Raw genomic sequence first — 25,034 nt, 5'->3', positions numbered from 1 at the left:
AACCATCACCTCATCACCAACTTGAAAATCATGATGTCTTCTAGACTTATCAACATTCTCCTTATAATTTGGATTACTTTGTTCCAACTTCAACTTCACTTCCATATGCAAAGACTTCATAAAATCAAAAAATTATTCTCTTGGAACACTTCTCTTCTCTTCACCAACAACATCTCTTAAATTTGATACTCCTCTAGGCTACATTTTAGTAACAACCTCAAAAGGTTTATTTCCTATACCTCTATTCACAGAATTATTATATGCAAATTCTAATTTTGCCAATACCATCTCCCAGTTACTTTGCTTGTCTCCATCCAAACATCTCAACAAATTACCCAAGATTCTATTCACAACCTTTTTCTATCCATCTATCTATGGATGTAATGTAGCACTAAACTTCAACTTAGTACCCATCTTATTTCACAAAGTCTTCCAAAAATAACTAACAAACTTACTATCTCTATCAAAAATAATACTTCTTGGTAATCCATGCAATCTCACAATCTCTTTAAAGAAAAGTTTAGCAACATGCTCAGCATTTGATTTCTTCTTACATGGTATGAAATGAGCCATTTTAGAAAATCTATCCACCACAACAAATATAGAATCATACCCCTTCACTATTTTAGGCAATCCAAGAATAAAATCCATACTGATGTCACTCCAAGGTTTCTCATGAAAAACAATAGGTGTATACAAACTAGTATTTTGACTTATTCCTTTTGCAACTTGAAAAACTCCACAACTCTTTACAAATTTCTGGACATCCTTATACATTTGTGGCCAATAATACTTATCCTTTAGCAAACTCAATGTTTTATCAATTCCAAAATGTCTAGCCAATCCACCACTATGTTTTTACTTAATTAAATTTAACCTCATAGAACTTCTAGGAATACACAATTGAATACCTTTGAACAACATACCTTCTTAATTAAAATATTCATCATACTTACTAATATGATCTATTAGATTCAGTTCTCTACACTCTCTGCACAACTCAAAAAAATCAAGGTTAGTATCATAAAACTCTTTCATTTCATCAAAACCAAGAACTTCAACCTTCATCTTAGTTAATAAAGAATGTCTTCTACTTAATGCATCAGTAACCTTGTTAGTAATTCCACTCTTATGCTTAGTGACAAATTTGAAGCTCTACAACTACTCAACCCACTTCATATGTCTCTGATTCAGTTTATGTTGACTTCCCAAGTATTGTAAAGCTTTATGATTAGTATACAACAAAAACTCCTTAGAAATCAAATAATGTATCCACTTCTTCAATTCTTGAAGAATAACATAAAACTCTTGATCATACACACAATACTTACTTTTAGCATCATTCAACTTCTCACCAAAGAAAGAAATAGGCTTACCTTCTTGACTTAATACAACTCCTATTGCATTACCGCTTGCATCACACTCAACTTGAAATAGATTATTGAAATTAGGCAAAGCAAATACAGGTAACTCAACAACCTTGTGTTTTAAAGTCTCAAAACTCTTATTAGCTCCATGTATCCACTTGAATTCCTTTTTATCTCCCCTCATTTTCTTAGTCATAGCATTACAAATAGAAATGAATTTTTTTATAAACTTTCTATAAAAACTAGCCAAACCATGAAATGATCTTACCTCACCCACATTCTCAAGTATAGGTCATTCCAAAATAGCTTTAACCTTCTCTAGATCCATCTTCAAACCATCAAATAAAATCACAAATCCCAAATACACAATCTCCTCTTGCATAAAAGAACACTTTTTAAGATTAATCAACAACTTTTCCTCTTTCAACCTATGCATTACTTCTCTAACATGCTCACAATGTTCTTCCTTAGTCTTACTAAATATTAGAATGTCATCGAGATAAATAATCACAAACTTACCCAAGGATCTTTTTAGAATTTCATTCATCAACCTCATGAAAGTACTAGGTGCATTAGTCAAACCAAAAGGCATAACCAACCATTCATACAAACCATCTTTTGTCTTGAAAGTAGTCTTCCATTCATCACCTTCTCTGATTTTGATCTAATGATAGCCACTCTTTCAGTCAATCTTGGTAAAATACTTTGCTCCACTCAAACAATCCTTTATGTCATCCATCCTTGGCAAATGAAACTTATATTTCATTGTGATCTTGTTAATAGCTCTAGAATTAGTACACATTCTCCATTCTCCATTCTTCTTAGGTGTTAATATAGTAGGTACAACACATGGACTCAAAATTTCTCTGATCAAACCTTTCTACAACAATTCATGCACTTGTTTGTTAAGTTCCTCATTCTCTGTAGGTGTCAACCTATATGGTGCTTTGTTCAGCAAAATAGCTCTAGGTATTAGATCCAAAAAGTGATTTATACTTCTCACTGGTAGTAAATCATCAATAATATCCCCAGTAACAATTTATTTATACTCATTCAGCAATTCTATAATTTCCTCTAGTACTCGGCTACCACTATTTGTTGTCACTTAGTCATTACCAACTTCTACTGCTTGATCATTACTACCAACACTTAGTCCTCTAGGAATTATAGCAAAACAAACTTGATTCTTCTTCACTTCTTTTTCAAATTGCTTTCTATTAACCATGCAAACTTTTTTGCAATACAACTAACCTCATCTAGGCTTTCAATCAAAGGCAGTAATATTTACTTATTCTCATTCACCTAAAGAGTATATTGATTCAATCTTCCATCATGTATAGCATATCTATCATATTATCAAAGTTTGCACAACAAAATATGACAATAATCCATAGGCATAATATCACACAAAACTTCATCAAAGAAACGTCCAATCTTGAACTTCACAATATATTATTCAGTTATCGATATCTTATGCTCATCTTTGATCCATGAAACATAATAAGGTTTGGGATGTTTCAGCCTCTGCAACTACAACTTTGTAACCAGCTCTTTTGATGCCAAATTTGTAGAACTTCCACTATCAATGATTACCTTGCAACATTTTCTTGTCATCTTACATCCAGTCTTGAAAAGACTTCTCCTTAAAATAGGTTCCTCATCACTTCCCTTATGACATAGGGTTCTTCTCACCATCAAATTTTGACCAGCCTCAAGTCCACTTGGTGAACCCTCATCATCTCCTTGAATCACAATATTTCTATTACCTTCTCTATTTTTAGAGGACCTATATTCAAAGGATCTATGCCCTTCTTTACCACATCTAAAACAATTACCATGAAAACCACCTCTAGAATGAGAATTAACTCTTCCTCAACAAGAACTAGTACCTCCTTGGTAAGAATCACCACCTTTCCATTTAGTCTTTCCTTTTTCATCATTCTTCCATTCATATTTGCCTTTATCTTGCACAAAATTATCAAATCTACCACCTTCTCCATAAGATCTACATCTACCTCTCTAGAATCTACCACCTCTACCTCTTTGTCTTTGTTCATGCTTCTTTGTCAAGATCTCCTCAGCCTTCAAGGCATATTGGTATGCTTCCTCCACACTTTCCAATTTCACAAAAAATATTTCATCTTGAATTCTAGATCTCAACCCATTTATGTACCTTACAATTTTCTCAACATCACCATCCACATGTCTATATGTGATGTCCAATCTATAGAATTCCTTAGTACACTCCTTCACAATCATGTCTTTTTGTCTCAAATTTTGCATCTTTCTCAACAAGCTAGCTTGGTAATCAGTGGGAAGGAATTTGTTTTTCACTTTGTTCACCATCTTCACCCAAGTTCAGATCTTTTCCTTTCCTCTCCTTTGTCTATTAGTTTGCAAATGCTCCCGCCAAAGTGAGGCATGTCCTTTCAACCTTGTAACTGCAATCTTCACTTTTCTATTATCAGAAGTCTTTTCGTGCTCAAAGAACTTCTCCATTTCAGAGATCCAACCCAACACAACATTTGTGTCCAATTTTCCATCATAAGGAACAACTTCAACAGAAGGCTTTGAATTTTCCCTAGATACACTCTCAACCACCTTGTTTCATCTTGATCTTCTTCAGGTTCTAGATTAGGATTTGGTGCTATTGCTTCATCATCACTTACATCATCAAGATGTGCTCCTTTCCTTTGAGTTGTCTCTATAGCATCTAATCTAGTTGTATTTTGTCTCAAAGTATCTAATACTACCTTATCAATATTTCCTTTGCCACGAACCATCTTTACAAATCAAGTTTCTACAAGATCATAACCCTCTACAAGTTATAGGTCAAATTTATAGATCTGCAACCCTACAACTCAATTCAACTAGGGTTCTACACAATCCAATCACCACAAGGATGAACCAGGCTCTAATACCACCTGATGCAAGGAGGGAAGATGTAACTAGGGCCAGAGGCACATCCATCTATCCAAACCACCCTACAAGAGTTAGCACAATAAAAAACACAACACACAAAACAACAACCAAAGGAGGAAGAGCAAACACTTTGAATTGATTCTTCAAATATTCAACATACATGCCCATCTGTAAGGCCTTTTGGGTTATGGCTAATAACAACTCAATTACAATCCATGATGTTCCTACTTTGCATTCTTTCTTCTTACCATTCCTGTCTTCTAATCTCCCTAAAACTCAATGCTAGACCTTCCTTAAATACTTGTCAAAATGTCTTACAAAAGATTCTAGAACATAGAAAGGCCAAGTTAGCCTGATGCAAATACAAACTAATAAAAATTTACATTAAATGCATAATCAAGCCACAAGTCAGCTCACATTAGATATTAACTACCTATACTAGAATTAAATACAAGCAAGGTTGTCCTAAATTGGAACCAAACACCGACTACTTGGCAAATGAAATCTTTTCAAAACTAGCACTCAACATCCACACAAGCTTGACATCCAAAGAATCACTCAGCAACAACCACGAACTCAACATCCTCCAATGCTCAGCAACCATGGAGAACTTGGTAACCAAAGGATCACTTTGCAACCAAAGGAATCACTTAGTGACTAAAGGATCACTTGGAAACTAAAGGAATAGTAACTAAGAACTCGATAACAACTGAAAACTAGTGCTCGACAATAACTAGAGCTTGCCAGCAACTAGAAAAATGAACAAAAGTGCAAGATTACAAGGCAGCCTAGGATGCTCCTACATCAACTCTACTTCCTATTTATGCTATTAGGGTTTCTACAATACAAAAATTGAGATGCACCCTTGGTAATAACCTAAACTTGGAAGGTGTTATCGGTAGGCTTACTACTTTTGAGATGTCAAATTTTTATAATTTCACTTCTACTTCTATTGAATCTTCTTTAAAATCACAATTGGTTATTAGTAAGAAAGGAAAAGGAAAATGTGTGACTAGTTACAATGATGCTTTTGATGATGAAATTGATGAGCTCAAAGCACTCATGGCAAGAAGACTCTCAAGAGGTAAAGGAAAATACAAAGGTAAACTTCCTATAATATATTTCTCATATGAAAAAGTTGGTCATATTATTGCAAGGTGTCTTGACAAAGAAGACAAGGATGAGAAAAGGGAAAGAAAAAAAAAGGAAGAAGGGATGACTAAGATAAAAGGAGAAACAAGGAACACAAAAAGAAAGGTGAGAAATCTTGTTATATTGTTGAAGAAGAAATTGATAATGAATCTGAAAGAAATGAAGAAGAATTTGTCTATGTTGCTATGAAAGACGATTCTAATAAAGATGAGAAAACCACATTAATTTCATATGTGAGTAAAGGTCATTGGTGGATAATTGATAGAGGTTTTTTTACATCACATGATTGGTGATAAAAGTAAATTTAAAACCATGGAACCTTACAAAGGTTGTTGTGTTAAGTTTGGTAATGATGCAACATGTCTTCTGAAAGGTAAAGGATCAATACAATTGACTGACAAGATCAAATGTGAAAATATTTATTAGGTTGAAGGACTTAACTATAAATTGTTGAGTGTTTCATAGTTAATAGATCAAGATACAGAGTTGAATTCCATCACAAGAAGGCTGATATATTTGATACTACTGGTGAATTGATTGGAGGTGGTGATCGAACAAGATGTAACTTGTTCTATCTTGATTTATCAATGAGACATGCTTGTTTGCAAAAAATGAAGATATATGGTAATGACATTATAGGTTATGTCATGTGAACTTTGATAATTTTGTAAGCATTAGAAAGATAAAAAGAGTAAGAGGGTTACCAAGATTGATGAAACCTTAGAATGCTATGTGTAAACAATGTCAATTGGGGAAAATGACAAAGTCTAGTTTCAAGAGAAATACATACACATCTAATGATATTTTGGAATTGGTTCATACCGACCTTTGTGGACCTACTAGTGTTCAAAGCTATTGTGGAGACAAATATTTCATTATATTTATTGATGAATATTCTAGAATGATGACTATAATGTTTATTAAAGAAAAATATGATGTATGTCAATTGTTTAAGTGGCATTTGGACATAGTTGAAAAGGAAGTGTCTGAAGTGCTTCAGATCTGATTGAGGAGGAGAGTTATCTATAATAAGCTCAATATATTTTTCAATGATAGAGGAGTCAAAAGATAGATGTTGGCCCATAAAACATTCATACCCATGCATGCATTCATTGTGTATTTACTAAAACTTTTATGTTACTATCAAATCAATTTGTAGAAGTGTAAAATATGAAACACAACACATTCATCAGCACACTTGACACAATGATTTATATAGAAACCCAAATTGGGAAAAACCACCAGTAACATGCTACTCCTTTTCACTCTTCTAAAGTGATGTCTTGTGAAAGGCCAACCCTATTAAAGGTTACAATACACATTGTTAAATGTGATCCACTTAAGGGATTTCAATCACCTTATTAAAAGTGAGTCTTGTTAGAGGACTTTAGGCCATTCACTTGGAATGTCACCCTGTTAAAGGATTTTCAAAGTCAACCTTAATCTAAAGGATTTACCCTAGACTGATACAAGTGTTAGAGAGTAATAGTAGAGCTCTCATCTGATACAACTTACAACTTCACTTGCAGATTACAGATCTTTGTTCAGTCCTCAATTCTACTTGGCTTTCATTCTTTGTAGCTCTCATAGCTTGTTCACCCTTCAAGCATTCATCTCCTTAAGCCTTCTTTCTTAACATGCCATTACAGACTCTTCTCTTGGGTCACTTGATGAAGCAAAACCCTTAATTCCTTCTCCTCCTTAGGCTCTCACACATGACACCAATTTCTTTTGCTTCATGACCAAACATTCCTATAAATAGGAAATTAGAATAATTTCCTACTCATCACCCATCGTCCAAATTAGGGTTTTAGATGGATTAGGTAGGATACAATGTATCTACCCCATACCTTGTCCCTTCTAGAAACTTCTCCTAGATTCATTTGAATTTTCCTAAAAATGGTTTACATCGAATTATGTGCCACTAGCTCATCAATTTTATCTTCCTCCTAGTTCACAAGTTTCAAGAAAATAAATTTGTTGGCTTAGATTCTATGAATCTTGGATCTTTATTATAATGTAGCAGCTCGGCATTATCAACCTTCTGATGCTCGACACATTTTATGTTGCTCGATATCAACTGTAAAATCACTCGACATCAACTAAAGTTTACTGGTGCTCGGAATCAACTACAATTTACTCAACATCAATTGTCTTGCTCGACATCCACTAGATTTTTCTTTTACTTAACTCCAATGAACTTTCTGCTTGGCTTGCATTAAATTTTCTCGACACCTACTATCCACTCTATCAAGCTTGGTAGAAAAACTTTGTTTAACTTATTCTTCTAAAATTTCTAAGTGTAACCAACCATTTTGTAACCTTAAGTAGATCATCAATTCATTATGTCATCACTATCTTAACTGATTCTTATACTTCATTACATAATAATAACTCAACCTTTCCTCTAGGTGCTTTTCTTACATCTTATTGATCAAATCCTCCTCATCAATCAACTAAGTGATAGCACTTGAATCTTATAAGCAATTATCTTACTAGAAAATTGTAGGTTTGACATCAGTGACAAAACAATGATTGAAACACATAATCTTCTTCAATAATCTCCTTCTTAACAATCTCCCTCTTTGGCATTGATGGAAAACCAAACTAATCAACCAAGTCAATCAAATGATGAACATCATGTTCAACCAATTTGACTAGATTAAAATAGTAAGGCAATACAAAAAAGAGAACTTGTATTCCTCCCTCTATCAACAACTTCCATCTTCTGATTAGGTTACAAAACTCTTTCTTAAAACTCCCTCTGAATTCCTTCTTGTATCTCCCTCTTACATGGTAGATTAGGATTTCCCCCTCTTTCTTTTATAGTAGATTGATCAGCAGAGTTGATGTGATCTTTCTAGTTCTCTAATCAATGTCTCCCTCTTTATTCTGATTCGAGTCTTGATATCTTTCTCCCTCTCTAATTAGCTGATCAGTTTAGGATTTTCTCCCACTTATCTCTTACACTTGATCAGTTTAATGTACTTTCTCCCTCTTTGACAACAATGCCAAAGGCCTATACCAAAAACTTGTCATCCTTAAAATATGCAGATATAAGCTTTGCAGTTTCCTCAATTTCTCCCTCTCTCACCTTGTTTGTGACTAATTTGAATTTTTTAGCTTTGTGATTACTTTAGGTAGTTCCTAAAGTAAGATCCATTGCATCAATTTGTATTATATGAACATTAGCTTGTTTGATGCATGACACTCCTTTTGTGTCTTACATAGCCTTTGATAGGGGTATCACCCCTAGTTTATCTCTTAGATATTCATGAGCATCCTTAGGTAATGGTTTTGTGAAAATATCAGCAAATTGCTCCTTTGAGTTAACATATTCCATCTTCATCTCTTTGTCTTGAACTAATTCTCTTACATAATGATACTTGATATTGATGTGTTTTTTTCTTTGTGTGCATCACTGGATTCTTTGATATATTGATAACACATGTATTATCCCAATAGACTGTCACTGGTTCTGTGATTTCTTCCTATATTCCTTTGAGAAGCTATTTTATCTATACAATATTTGTACAATTTACAACAACAGTAACATATTCTGCTTCAACAGTAGATTGTGAAGTACAACTCTATTTTTTGCTTGTCCATGTAACTAGTCTCATGCCTACGAAAAATGGTCCTCCACTAGTGCTCTTTCTATCATCAATGTTTCTAGCCTAGTTAACATCAGTGTAGGCTCTAAAGTCAAACCTTTCATTATTCATATAGTATAGACCAAATTTTTTTGTTCCTTTCAAGTATCTTATTATCCTCTTTACAGTCATTAAGTGATTCTCCCTAGGAGTAGTAGAGAATCTTGCAACTATCCCTACAAATAATGCAATATTAGGTATGTTATGTACTACATATTATAATTTTTCAATCATAGACCTATACAATGTTTGATTCACCTCAGCTGAATCATCATTCTTTGATAACTTGTGTCTTGTCACAATAGGTGTACTTACTAGTTTGGAATCCTCTAATCCAAATGTCTTCAATATCTCTTTGACATATTTTGAATGAGTGATGTACATACCATACTTCATCTAATATACTTGTAATCCTACAAAAAAATTGATTTCTCCAAACATGGACATTTCAAATTCTTGCTTCATCTGATTTGCAAAATCCTTACATAAAGCATCTTGTCCTCCAAATATGATATCATCAACAAATATTTCATATAGAAAAATACCTTTTCCTTTTTTTGCCTTTATGTATAGATTTTTACTATCATCAGTCCTTTCAAATCCAATTTTCACAAGATAAGTATGAAGTCTCTCATACCATGCTCTTGGTGCTTGCTTAAATCCATATAGGGCTTTGTGCAGTCTACATGCCATGTTCTTATTGTTATCATCAACAAATCCTTCTAGTTGTTCTATGTAGACTTCCTCTTCTAGTATTCCATTTAGAAATGTAGATTTAACATCCATCTGATAAACTTTGAAACCTTTGTATGTAGCATAAGCAAGTAGAGTTCTTACTCCTTCCATTCTTGCAACAGGAGCAAATGTCTCCCTATAGTCAATTCCTTCTTCTTGTGCATATCCCTTGTAAACTAATCTTTCTTTGTTTCTTGTTACTTCACCATTCTCATCTAACTTGTTTCTAAATACCCACTTGGTACCAATCACATTCTTGTCTTCTAGTCTAGGAACTAGACTCCATGTTTTGTTCTTCTCTATCTATTGAATCTCTTCTTCCATGGCCTTGTATTAGTCATCTTCTTCTAATGCATCATTTATTATTTTGGGCTCCTTCATGCTTAAAAAACATGATTCACTTCTCAATCTATTTCTTTTCATTGGCCTAGCATCTTTGTTTCCAATGATTTGATTAGTAGGATGATGTCTTTTGACATATTTAGACAATATTGGATTAGCTCTTTTTTCAACATTTTTTCTTTCAGCTTTAGAGTCACTGTGTACATCTCTATCAAGTATCTTAGCATCTCTTTCATGTGTACTAATCTCAAAATTAGAATGTGCATCTTCTTCATTTTGCAACTCGACATATGAATGTAGCTTAGTTCCTGAATGCAACTCAACATTCACGTGATGTGACTCGATAGTTACTGAAACTTGTTGTTGATTTGTAACTTGATTTGCAACATCTTATTTAGTAGGCATTCCTTCATAAAAGAATACAAATTATTTGTATTCTTTCAATTCTTTCATAGGCTTAGCTACATGTACTTTTGTAAATTCATCAAAATTCACATTTGCACTTTCCACAATGTTGTTAGTGTTAGTATTTAAACACTCATAAGCTTTGCTTCTTATGGAGTATCCAAGGAATATACCTTCTTCACTTTTTGCATCAAACATTCCATTCCTAACATCTTTAAGAATGTAACACTCACTTCGAAATACCTTAAAGTATTTTATATTGGGTGGATATCCATACCATAGTTCAAAAGGTGTTGAATGAGTACCTTTCTTGACTTGCACATGGTTCAAGTTATATATAGTAGTACTTATAGCTTCTCTCTAGTATTTTAGAGCAACATTCTTCTCCATCATAAGTGTTTTGGCACAATCCATTATAGATTTGTTTCTCCTTTCAGCAATTCCATTTTGTGGAGGGGTCATGGGGGCAGATGTCTATCTTTTGATTCCTCTATCATTACAGAACATCTCAAACTCATTTGAAGTGAATTCGCCTCCTCTATCTGGTCTCAAGCATTTTAGACTCTTACCTGTCTCTTTCTCAACTCTTACCAAGTACCACTTAAACATTTGAAAGGCATCAAATTTCTATTTCAGAAACATGAATGTCATCATCCTAGAGTAATCATCAACAACTAGCATTATGTACATATCTCCTCTATAGATTTGCACTACAATTTGTCCATATAAGTCAATATGAATAATCTCTAATATTTCTTTAGAGGTATAAGGCTTACTCTTAAAGCTTGACTTTGACATTTTTCCTAACTGACATTGTTTGCATACTATATTATTAGGTTTCTTTAACTTAGGTAGTCCTCTAACTTTCTTCATGTTATTGATATTAACAAAGTTATCAAAATTAACATGACATAGCCTCTTGTGCCATAGCCATACATCATCAAATTTTGTAACAAAACAAGTAGCATCCTCTATATCCACATAGAACAGGTTACTTCTAGTTTGATCACCTTTTTCAACCAGTTTCCCATTTGTGTCATATATCTTGGCAGTTTTATTTCCAAATTCAACCTTGCATCCTAGATTATTCAATTGTGACACACTTAACAAGTTATAATTTAGTCCTTCAACATATTAAGCATTTCCACATGAAATCTTGTCTATGAGTTTGATAGAGCCTTTTTCCTTTTATCAAGCATGGTGCATCATTACCAAATCTTACACTATTTTCATCATAATAAGTTAAGGTAATAAACTTACTTCTAAATTCAATCATGTGATGTGAGCATCCACTATCAATGATCAATCTATCATTCTTGTTCACACAAGTCACAAGTGTAGTTACCTCATCTTCATCAAATTTTTCCTTCATTGCAACATATACCACTTCATCATCATGTTCATCAGAATCATATTCATCAGCAATGTAGCATGACTTTTTGCCTTTGTCTTTGTAATCTCTGTTGTCATCTTCTCTTTTTTTTTAATACTTGTTTCATTCTCTATAGTTCTTCTTTTGTGTACATCTTGTAGCAATATGACCAACTTCATTACAATTGAAACAAATAATGGTTAACTTACCTTTGAACTTGCCTTTACCTCTATGAAATCTTCTTGCTATTAGTGCTTCCAATTGTTCAACATCTTCCTAATCTATATCACTATCACTGGATGCATACTTTATCTTTCTTTTCTTGTTCTTCTACTTCACCTCATCAAAATCCTTCAATAATAACTTAGCTTTAAAAGTAGACTCAAGACTCTCTGGTTTGTAATTGTCAAAGTTAGATAGCTCAAAAGCAATGAGTCTACCTACCAGACCTTCAAGGGTTAGATCATTTCTTGGAATACATCTCAACTCTTGGATTGCAGAAACTCTAATAGCATAAATAGGCAGTAGTGTTCTCAAGACTATACTTAACACAGTATCATCATCTATATGGCCAGTAGCTCATCTTATTGCACTAACAACTTCTTTTATCCTAGCAACATATTGAGCAATATTTTCACCTTCTCCCATTCTCATATAATCAAACTTACCTCTAAGGCTCTCAGATTTGGCTCTTTGAACATTTTTGTCTCCTCCATAGATGGTGTTCAGGGCATCCCACATTTTCTTTACAATGTCACAGGCTTTGACATCATCAAATTCGACATAGCTTAGGGCAGAGGCAACTTAGCTTTAAAAGTAGACTCAAGACTCTCTGGTTTGTAATTGTCAAAGTTAGATAGCTCAAGAGCAATGAGTCTACCTACTAGACCTTCAAGGGTTAGATCATTTCCTAGAATACATCTCAACTCTTGGATTGTAGAAAATCTAATAGCATAAATAGGTAGTAGTGTTCTCAAGACTATACTTAACATAGTATCATCATCTATATGGTCAGTAGCTCCTCGTATTGCACTAACAACTTCTTTTATCCTAGAAACATATTGAGCAATATTTTCATATTCTTTTATTCTCGTATCATCAAAATTACCCCTGAGGCTCTCAGATTTGACTCTTTGAATATTTTTGTCTCCTCCATAGATGGTGTTCAAGGCATCCCACATTTTCTTTGCAATTTCATAGCCTTTGATATCATCAAATTTGACATAGCTTAGGGAAGAGGCAATCTACAACATCGCCTGATTGTGTTCCTTTTTCTTTTTCATATCTTCAGTAGTTAGGGCTCCAGCTGGATCAACATGTTCCACTATAATGGTAGATTGTGCATGATCTCCAAGTCCTCCAAGGTGTAGCTTCATCAAAATTTTCCATGCAAGAAAGTTATCACTATTGATCTTTGGTAGTTCTCTTTTAGACATCTCAATCTTTCTGCTTCTAGTACCTTAAAATAAGTCCTCTTAAGAAGATGGCTCTGATACCAATTGTTGGGATTACTTTAGAATAATTAGGGGGGGTGAATCAGCTATTCAAGGTCTAGATGCATAAATAAAACTTTTCACAATTCAGTGAACCCATAAAATATTCATACCCATGCATGTATTCATTGTGTATTTACTAAAACTTGTATGTTATTGTCAAATCAATTTGTAGAAGTGTAAAACATGAAACACAACACATTCATCAAGACACTTGACATAATGATTTACATGAAAACCCAATTTGGGAAAAACCACTAGTAACATGCTACTCCTTTTTACTCTTCTGAAGTGATGCCCTATGAAAAGCCAACCCTATTAAAGATTACAATACACATTGTTAAATAAGATCCAGCTAAGGGATTTCAATCACCTTGTTAAAAATGAGCCTTGTTAGAGGACTTTAGGCCGTTCACTTGGAATGCTACCTTGTTAAAGGATTTTATAATGACTCTTAGGTCAACCTTAATCCAAAGGATTTACCCTAGACTGATACAATTGTTAGAGAGTAATAGTAGAGCTCTAATATGATACAACTTACAACTTCACTTGTAGGTTACAAATCTCTATTTATTCCTTAATTTTTCTTGGCTTTCATACTTTGTAGCTCTAACAACTTGTTCACCCTTCAAGCATTCATCTCCTCAAGCCTTCTTTCTTAACATGCCATTGCAGGCTCTTCTCTTAGGTCACTTGATGAAGCAAAACCCTTAATTCCTTCTACTCCTTAGGTTTTCACACATGACACCAACTTCTTTTACTTCAAGACCAAACGTTCCTATAAATAGGAAATTAGAAAATTTTCTGACTCATTATCCATCATACAAATTAGGGTTTTGGATGGATTAGGTAGGATACAATGTATCTATCCCATATCTTGTCTTTTCTAGAAAATTCTCCTAAAATCCATTTGAATTCATCTAAAAATGGTTTACATCAAATTCTGTGCCACTAGCTCATCAATCTTATATTTCTCCTAGTTCACAAGTTTGAAGAAAATAAACTTGTCAACTTAGATCTAGTGAATCTTCAATCTTTATCATAATGCAACAACTCGACATTATCAACCTTTTGATGCTCGACACATACTGTGTTGCTCAGAATCAACTGTAAAATCACTCGGCATCAACTAAAGTTTATTGGTACTCGACATCAACTAAACTTTACTCAGCATAAGCTATCTTGCTCGACATCCACTAGATTTTTCTTTTACTCAACTCCAACTGATTTTCTACTTGGCTTGCACAAATTTTCTCGGTATCTACTATCCACTCAATCAAGCATGGTAGACAAACTTTGTTTAACTTATTCTTCTAAACTTTCTAATTGTAGCTAGCCATTTTGTAATCTTAAGTAGATAATCAATTCATCATGTCATCACTATCTTAACTGACTCTTGTACTTCATTACATAATCATAACTCAACATTTCCTTTAGGTGCTTTTGTTACATCTTATTGATCAAATCCTCCTCATCAACCAACTAAGTGATAGTATTTGAAACTAAGCAATTGTCTTACCAACAAATGGCAAGTTTGACATCGGTGAAAAAATAATTATTGAAACACATAATCTTATCAAATTTCAACAAAATGTGCCATAGAAATATTGGAGAGAAAATGTAAGTACAACAGTCTATACTTTGAACATAGCATGAATCAAGAAAGCTAGAAATATTACACGCTTTGAATTGTGGTATGGTTATGCACCTAATATTAAGTATTTTTAAGTTTTGCAAAGAAAATGCTATATACTAAAGAATAATAGAGATGGAAAACTTGATGCTAAAAAAATAAAGGCATATTCCTAGGATACTCCACCAAGAGAAAAGCTTATGAGTGTTTTAAATCTAACAGTAACAAAATAGTGGAAAGTGCAAATGTGAAAGTTGATAAATATGTAGAAAATAATGAATTTGAATGCAAGACAAAACCTAAAGATTACAACACATTCATTTATATGGATGAAGGTGTTCCTTGCACCTTACTTGAGCAAGAGAATAAAGCTATCGAGCAATAGATTGCAAGTGCCAAGCATTAGCAGAATGATACTGAGATACATGTAGTAGAGAGATGTCGAACATTGGGAAGATAATGTTGAGAAAGAAGAACCTAGACCAGAGAGACAAAATAAACTTGAAATCATTTTTTAAGATGAACTTGTGCAAGAAGAAAGAAGGAAAGAACTTACACTAGCAAAGTATATGAGAAGACACCAAGCACTTGAAAAAATCATTGGCAACAAAGACTTTGGTGTTATGAAAAGGAAAAGAATTAGAAGTTATACATGTTTACTTTGTGATTTTTAGCCTAAATTAGTAAAAGATGCTTTGGACAATGAGGATTGGATTCATGCAATGAATGAAGGAATTGAGTAGATAGAAAAGAACAAAACCTAGACACTAGTACCTAGAGTAAAGGACAAGAATATTATAAGAACAAAGTGGGTATTCAAAAATAGGCTAAATGAAAAATGAGAATTCACAAGGAATAAGGCTACAGTGGTATGTAAAGGATATGCACAAGAAGAAAGAATTGACTATGGGGAAACATTTTCCCCAGTTGCAAGATTAGAAAGAGTTAGAATACTACTTTCCTATTCTACTTATAAAGGATTTAAAGTGTAGCAAATGGATGTCAAATCTGCATTTCTAAATGGAATACTTGAAGAAGAGGTTTACATAGAACAATCAAAAGGATTTTTTGACCCTAGCAAGAAGAACATGGTATGTAAAATGCACAAGGCTCTATTTGAATTGAAACAAGCCCCTAAAGAATGGTATGAAAGGATACACAATTATTTGGTAAAGATTGGATTTGCAAGAACTAACAATAACAATAATCTATACTTGAAAACTAGAGGTAACAGTGAGATATTATTATTAGAAATCTTTGTTGATGATATCATATTTGGAGGAAAGGATTCATTATGCAAATCATTTGCAAATGTGATGAGGAAGGAATTTGAAGTATCTATGTTTGGTCAAATCAAATTCTTTATTAGATTACAAGTATATTAGATGAAGCTATGTATCTAAATTACTCAATCAAAATACATCAAGGAGATACTGATTTTTTTTGGAATGGAATATTCAAGACTAGTGAACACACCTATGGCTAAAGGACACAAGCTATCTAAGAATGATGATTCAACTAATGTGCACCAGACATTATACGAATAAATGATTGGAAAACTACAACATGTTGTTTGCAATAGACCTGATATTCCTCGCAATTAGGATTGTTGCAATATTTTTGCAAACTCTAAGGAGAACTACATGATGGCAATGAAAAGGATACTAAGATATTTGAAAGAAACAAAAGACTATGGCTTATATTACTAGAAGAATGACAAGTTTGAATTGAAACTTTTCACTAATTCTGATTGGGCACACAATGTTGATGACAAAAAAAGTATAAGTGGTGGAGATATATTTCTAGAAAAGAGACTAATCTCATGGACAAGAAAGAATTTTTAATTTATTTCACAATCTTCATCTAAAGCTGAATAGGTGGTCGCAACAGTGAATTATTCAAATATTATATGGATCAAACAATTGCTAAAAGGCATAAAGGAAGAGATCACTAATCTAGTTGTTATCTATTTTGAAAATACAATTTCTATAAACATATCAAAGAATATTGTAATGCACACAAAGACCAAGAATATTGCTATCAAGTGTCATTACTTGAGAGAGCTAGTTCAAGACAAAGAAGTGAGATTAGAGTATGTAAACATTGAGGAGCAAATAGCTGATATTTTTACTAAGGCTTTACCTAAGGATGCACATGAGTGTCTCACAGGTGAATTTGGGGTGATTCCCCTAGACAAGGGTACTTAAGCTAAGATGGAGCTCTCCATTAAATGAATTGATCAACATATCTTACAAGATGATGCATAAAGTTGTACTTTAGGAGTTACCTAAAGTAGTTATGGAAGATGCATATAATGTTGTATCAGTCATAAGCATAGATGGAAGATGAAGAATTCAATACTGATATGAAAATATCTACATGATGAAGATGTTTGTAAAAAATGAAGTATCTTTGGCATTTTTTTAAAGAGGGAGAATATATTAATTACCATGGAAGAAGGAGAAAATGTAAGAAAGGGAGATACTATTCATGAAGAGTTAATGAGCTGTTGCAAAAAGGGAGGATGTATGCAATGAAATCTGATCAATTTCATGATCTTATATGATAGAGGGAGTTTATGTGAGTTGCATGGATGGGAATAAGAATGAAACTAAGGATATTAATGAGGATCTGATACTAAACACAAAGAGACATGCTTGAAGCAAGACGTGTTTTGGATTGCATGGTAACTACAAGTGTTGGCATCATTGTAAAAGAGGAAGGTTGTTGGAAACTATAATTGAGACAATTGTTATGTTGTCATTGATATCAAACCTAATTGGTAAGACAATTTGATATCTGATTTGAGTGTCATATTTATATAATAAATGAAGAGGATTTCAGAAGATGGATGTAACAAAAGGACCTAGAGGAAAGGTCAAGTTACGTGGAAAATATAATGGACAATTGATTAATTAGACTTTGAAAAGATAAAGTGATTGTTTAATCATGCTAGAAGTAAAGAAGATAGTTGCACTAAATCCAAGAAGAAGTGATCAAGGAATGACCAAATACATAGGCTTGAGTGGGAAAAAGAGTAGAAGATTATAAAACTTGAAGCATATGCCGAGTGATGCTAGTATCTACTAGGTGCCAGTATAAACTAAGAAAATATAGTGTCGATTGAGCATCAGTATTGATTGAGCATTAGTACATGTGTCAAACACAAAAGTTAGTAACGACTGAGTAATCTAGTGATGACCAAGTGTCAGAACACAGTGTTGGATGAGAGACAGCATTTGATAAATTATGGAAATTGTGAATTTTAGCCAACACAATTCATTTCATGGAATATGTAAAACATGTTGATGATAAGGATTGATGGGATGGAGTAGTTAATTCAAGGGAAATTATGCTTGAGCATTTCTATGCAAGAATTCAAGGTGAGGTTTGGAGAAATTTCTAGAAGAGAAAGGAGGAGACAAAATGTTGGAAGGATTCAACGAATCTAAACAAACCCTAGGATCTAAGGTCATGTTTAAGTGACAAAAGATTAGAATAGATTCATAATGGCTCCTTTTTATTGTCAGCTAATGAGAAAAGGAAGCCATTATGGAAGGTGATAAGTTGCTCATACTTTGGATAATATTCTAGACACTAAAGTAGAAAAGAAAACTAGAGGGAAATAATTTAAATAGTGCCCTATGAAATGGAAAGGCAAGCCTAATTATAAATTAGAATGGATGATTGAACAACAAATAAAGGTTAATGGAATGGAACTTCAAAAACTAATCTCAATGGAACTTGATATTCATTATCCCATGGAGTATGGTGTAGGAGAACCTCCTGACCCAAATGAACTAGGAATCCATGAAGAATAGATTAGGAAGATTAAGGGAGAGTTAGGATGTTCATTTTCATATTTGTAATTATTTTTTCCCCCTAAATTGTAATCCAAAGTCTTGGAATGGTATCATTATAAGCCACCATGGGCATATGAGACAAGCGGTAGTAAGCATGTTTCTAGGAGTTTTTAAGTTTTTAAAGATGTTTTGTAGGAGTTTAGAATAACTTCCATCAATCTCATGCCTCAAGGAGTAAAGTTTCTCGGAGAATGTAACTTTGAGCAAAAGTTATCAATGTTATAAAAAAATGCATAATTGCATTATGACATTTTTTATTGTCAAATTATGAAAACTTTCCCCAATAGTTACCAACATTTTAAAAGTAGTTATGGACTATTGGACATCAATATATGTGAAAAAAACAACTCCTATTAGTGTGGTGGAGTGATTGCACAAACATTGGAGATTTGTGATCAATAAAAACTATTTAGATTCCCTGCAAAAGGTGAGTAATTGTCTATGTTTGCACATGAATAGAATCTTAAAGGTTTGAATAAATTTATGAACATTTCCCTAAGTATTCAACTTTCATTTGCATTTATTTTGAGCCTTTGAAATTACCAAAAGATAAAAGAAATTGAATTTTTTTACTCACTAGTATGTGAAACCCTCAAAATCAGGGTTTAGAAAACAAATGACCACAACTTGTGTTTCCACCATGGTAAATTACTAATTTTTTGGGGAATTTAAGTTTGGAAACTTTAATATAAAATTTCAAAATCATTTTTTGGCAAAGTTACAGGAATCAAGTGGAAATAGGATGCCCTAGGTAGACATTTAGATGTGGCTACCTGTTACAGATTGCATTTTTGGTTTATGGTGCTGAATCAAAAGGTAAGCCTTTGGATTTGACATGTTTTATATTCCCCTTAATGTTCCAATCATTTGATTTTATAGAAAGAGTAAATTTAGAAGGATCCCTTTGGAAATCAAAGCCTAATTGCCTATTTAGGTCTCTAAACTTTTCATGTTTGGAAGAGAGTCAGAATAAACCAATTTGGGGGATTTTTTATCTTCCAAAGGGGTGTCTAGATCTATGATTTGAATAAGGATTCCTCTGGGAAACATTTATGAACATATGTACAAAAAAGTAGTCTAGGAGAGCTATAAGACTAGATTTGAGAAGAAGCAAGTTTTAGTATTTGGGTGGGCAGTTTGATTCACACTTTATTGAATTTCATGTCACTAGTGACAAATAGAAGGAATTAAATGAGATGGGCCAAAATTTATTGGTGGGGAATTTGAGGGTGAGTTTATTTTAATAGGGTTTGGGAAACCTACAATATCAAGTTGCTTTAAGGGATAGATAAATGGTGAGGACCAATCTCTCTTTAGGGATTGATTAAGAAATATGGAGTCATCATTAAAAGGGTGTTAAGTCTTATAACCATAAGTGTGGAGTATTTCCAAGTGTTAATACTTTGTGTGAAAACCTAAGTTGTATGTTGTTTTTTATTTGAAACATAGTCTTCTATAGGAAGGCTCTACATCATAAAAACTTGAAAAAGAGGATAAATAGTGAGGACCAATTTCTCTTCAGGGATTAATTAAGAAATATGGAGTCATCACTAAAAGGGTGTTAAGTATTATAACCATATGTGTGGATTCTTTCCAAGTGTTAATACTTTGGGTGAAAACCTAAGTTGAATGTTGTTTTTATTTGAAAAAGTCTTCTATAGGAAGGCTATGCATCATAAAAACTTGAAAAAGAGGAATAGGTGAGTGTAATGATTGAATATCCTTGAATTAAAATTCTATCTAATAAGACAGAGGGTAATATCAATGTCATTAAATATAATGTCCATCTCTAAGAAAATATTGACAAGTTAGTAATTTGTTGCTAGAGAGAGGATAATTCTTGTAATCCAAGAAGATGACTATGGAAATAGTTTTTATCTCAAAGGGATGGTGATTATAACCATTGATGGACATGTATATTTGATTATTATAACAAAATAAGAAGACAATGGGCATAGTTGTCATCTCAAAGGAAAGGTGACGATAAAAAACCATTGATGATAATGTATACTAGAGAGTAAGTACAAATATATTAGAGCATAAGTAAAAATACCTAGCTATGATAAGAAATATTAATAAAAAGGAGAATTGTGTAAAGTTATGGAAGTCTAAATAAATATCAAGAAAGATGAAATATTGGTAATGCTTGATAGGGCTTTAGAAGTCAAAATATAAATCCGAAAGGATTGTCATGAACAATGATATTTATTGAGTTGACTTGATAAAAATGATGAAGGAAAGCCCTATAAAGGGTAAACTATAGGCCAAATAGAGTCTTTAAGTGATAATAAAGGTATGAAAAGGTAGAAAGGTCTAGTAGATGATGAAAATACTTATAAGATGATTGTTACAATCCAAAAGACAATAGATTGTTGACTATTAGTAGAATAGGTTACCTTTATCCTTTTAAGGATACTTAGGTGATAGAATACATGAAATTCAGTAGCATATAAGAGTAAATAAAATTCCAAAATAGTAAACATGGATAAGATTTTGAAAGATACAAAAAGAGAGATATTAATATGTAGATAGTATGTTGAAGGAAGATACAATGACCTTTGAATGAATTGTTATTAAATTTGTAGAGATAAAATAATCTTTTTAATGCCAAATTAAAGACTATAACAATAAATAAAGATATGATAAGGAGGATATAGTAGTGATTATTATAAAATTATCTGTGATTAGAGGTATCTTACCAAAATAATAGGTGTGGACTACCATATTTCATCTTATGGAAAACCCATGCATGAAAAGGACATCTAAGATTACTTCCAGTTTCAAGAATAAGTTGAACAATCCACATTGCCAAGGAAGTGGTATGGAGAAAAAGTTCCAAGTCATTAAATAATGCAAGTGTTAAGGGATAGAAAACATTCCTAGAGAATAAAAACAAGGGGAAAGGTGAATAGGAAAGTCATTATAGCACTGAAGAATACTAAGGACCTGGAGGTAGCTAAGATCCAGACAACCAAGTTCCTAAAGGAGTTGGCTTAGTTATGAGTCTTTGTTTGTTCTATAGTATTTTTCTTTTGCCGGTACAGTCTATGTGTTGGTTTTTTGCTTTTGTACTTGTCTTTGGTTTTAGGATTCTAGAAAATTCAATGTATTATATTTTTCCAACATAGTTGTAATTTTGGACTTCATCGTTTAAATCATTTTATTTTGATACTGTCGGGTTTTGGTTCCTTATAAAACCTGCTTTTACTTTAATCCAAAAATATTCCTAGAGAATAAAAAGAAAAATAATGATATTAAAGAAAGATATGAAATCCACAATAATTGGACAATCCATAATACTAAGCATGAGAGTTGAACATGAACTACTAGTTATGAATGGAGAGTAGATATGAAAAGATAGTGGGCCTAGCTAGTAGAAGAATACTTAAGTATCAATATATTGCTGAAATGATTAATAATGACTTTATGACATCCCCTTAACATGAAAAAAATAAAATGAAAGCCTAAACAAATGAAGAATAACCACAGTAGTACATGGTTTCAACCTACAACATTACTGCGAGAATTTTTTTGTTTGCCATGTAGTCATTATGCCCAATATTAGAAAGTAGTCATGATCCACAAGAGCCAAAAAACACAAAAGCTACTTTTAGATGTTTCAGTCAACATGTACACATGGTCAAACATGAATTCTTTTAATCGAATGTGGTGAAAAGAAGGAAAGAAAACTTACTTTTAGACAAATATTAAGGAGCTTCAAGAGAATAGATAACAAAATATAATTTCCAAAAGATCAATATTGAGAAAAGAAAAATCTTATGAGGGTTTGGAAAAATAAATAAAGTCGATAATCAAGTTAAAGAGGAAGGCCCATTGATAGTCAAATGTAATACAACTTCACACAAGAATGGAGGACAACATGCATTTCTAGGAAACATTATGCTCTTAAAATCACACAAGCAATTATGTTTACAAGAGAGGACAATAATGTTAAGATTTTATAATAGTCAAAGAAATATAGCGATTTGAGAAAATCGACAACCTCCTGTAAAAGATACAAATAAAACTCAACCCTAGCATTAGATCAACAAATAATAGTAGCTAACATAGTCAAATGTCAATGGTGGTCATGAAGATAAAACAAGTAAAGACATTTGAAAAATGCTAGTAAAGTAAACTATGAAGATGAGGATGTAGTGGAAAAGTGACATATGGTATGAAAAATAATATACACATATATTTATGTATAGAGTAAACTCAAGAATCTTTTTGCATGACTATGAGTCCATTTCACAAAAAAGGTATGAAGGAAAACCTCTCAAGGATGCAAACACTTGAAAGAGATTTAAAAAAGGTCCACAATAAAATTCATACAAATATATTTTTTGCATCTCTAATTATCCACTTCGTAGATGCGTAATTTTTGTTGACTCTAAGACTTGGTTTTGACAATTGAGTGTCAACACACTTAACCAATTTTCATATAAAAGCTGAGTACACTATTTATACCGAGCCAAAATTCCAATAGGTGCTAAGTGACTTCAGGTGCCAAGTGATCTATATGTGCTAAGTCACAATTGATGTCGAGCAAGCCAGAATGCTACATGTGTTAAGCAAGCCAGAATGCTACATGTGTCAAGCAAGCTAGAATGCCACATGTGCCAAGCAAAAAAAAATTGTTGTAAGTGCTGAGTGAGCCAATTTTTCTATATGAGTCGAGCATCAGAGGTAACAAGTGCCGAGTAACACAGATTGGACATAGTTGTTTGGAATTGCACAAATACCTATGTAAACCATTTTTTTGAGCTGACATAGAAGAATCTCGAAGGATAGTAAGGATAAGAACATATTTTTTATATTTCCTATGCAATTAGCATGCAACCAATAAGAAAAATGGAGAAGGCATGCAACCAATAAGAAAAGTGAAAGGAATGAGTAGGTAATAAAGATTTAATATGGATCATAGATTCATTTCAAACCCTAAGTCTTCAAATATTTTATAAGAAGGAAAAGACCCCTCGATTTGAAGTTGCTAAGTAGATGAATAATTGAGGTAAGAAAATTGCAGAATAGAGCAAGCAACAGGAGTGTTAAAGACTTAGTGATTGGATCAACACTGCATATTTAGTTGATCAGAACAGAGCAAGGGCATCGAACAAATATCAGATCTCATAGGATCAAGATCAGAGAGAGAAAATCAAGTGCCTAAATTTAGCAATCAAGGATTCTAAGCTATTAGGTTGATTAATCTAATACTCTCTAGCAATTGTATTAGAAAGAAAATCCTATGTTGATAGGTTAGCTTAACAGCTAGGTTGTAGAACCTTTGACAAGGTGATAAAATCCTTTAACAAGGTGACACTTCATGTAAAGTGTTTGTAAATCCTTTACATAGGTCACTATTGATACAGTGTAAAGCCTTTAACAGGGTAGGCCTTCAATAGGGCAAACCATCAAAAGTGGTAAAACATTATTGCTGTAGTGATATTTTGTGGGTATCATCCCCACCCCAGTTTAACCTTCTCATTTTGGAGGGTTTCTGGATTATCAAATTTGGTGTTATGTGTTTTGATGCATGTGTTTACATTATGCTTAAATAATATGTTTACATTCATGCAATTTATTTTCAGTTAAAAGTTTTTAAGGTTAAAGTTTGAAAATTATGATTCACCCCCACCCTCTTAGAAGTATTCTTCCCATTTGATTATTGCAACAGATTCTTATACCTTGCATTCCTCCTTACACAATTGAAAAATTATCACCCACATAGACAAAATACCAAAGAAAAAAAAAACTCAACACAAAAAATCAACAAGTAAAAGATAAATATAATGCATAAACATGTGAAAAGAGGGGAAAACAAAAACAAAAACAAACAAAAAATATAGAACTTGTCCCTAACCCTGCATCTCAAATTGAAACATATAGTTAAAATTATGATTTTTAAAACTATAACATACAAGTTAAACTCTAATTTACTGTGAACATAATATAGGAATAATATTATTTTATCCAAGTTTTTTTGTTTTGCAATTTTAGAGTGGATTGAAAGTTAAATGTAAATAAGAAGGTAGTTGTAAAATATAGTCAAATGTCAATAATAAAGACAAAATAAGGAAAGAAAGTTTAAAATAGC

This window comes from Cupressus sempervirens, chromosome 11, assembly GCF_028749045.1.
Source record: "Cupressus sempervirens isolate cs-2001-9-10 chromosome 11, ASM2874904v1, whole genome shotgun sequence".
NCBI classification, from domain to species: domain Eukaryota; kingdom Viridiplantae; phylum Streptophyta; class Pinopsida; order Cupressales; family Cupressaceae; genus Cupressus; species Cupressus sempervirens.
Note: the sequence above shows the minus strand (reverse complement) of the source record.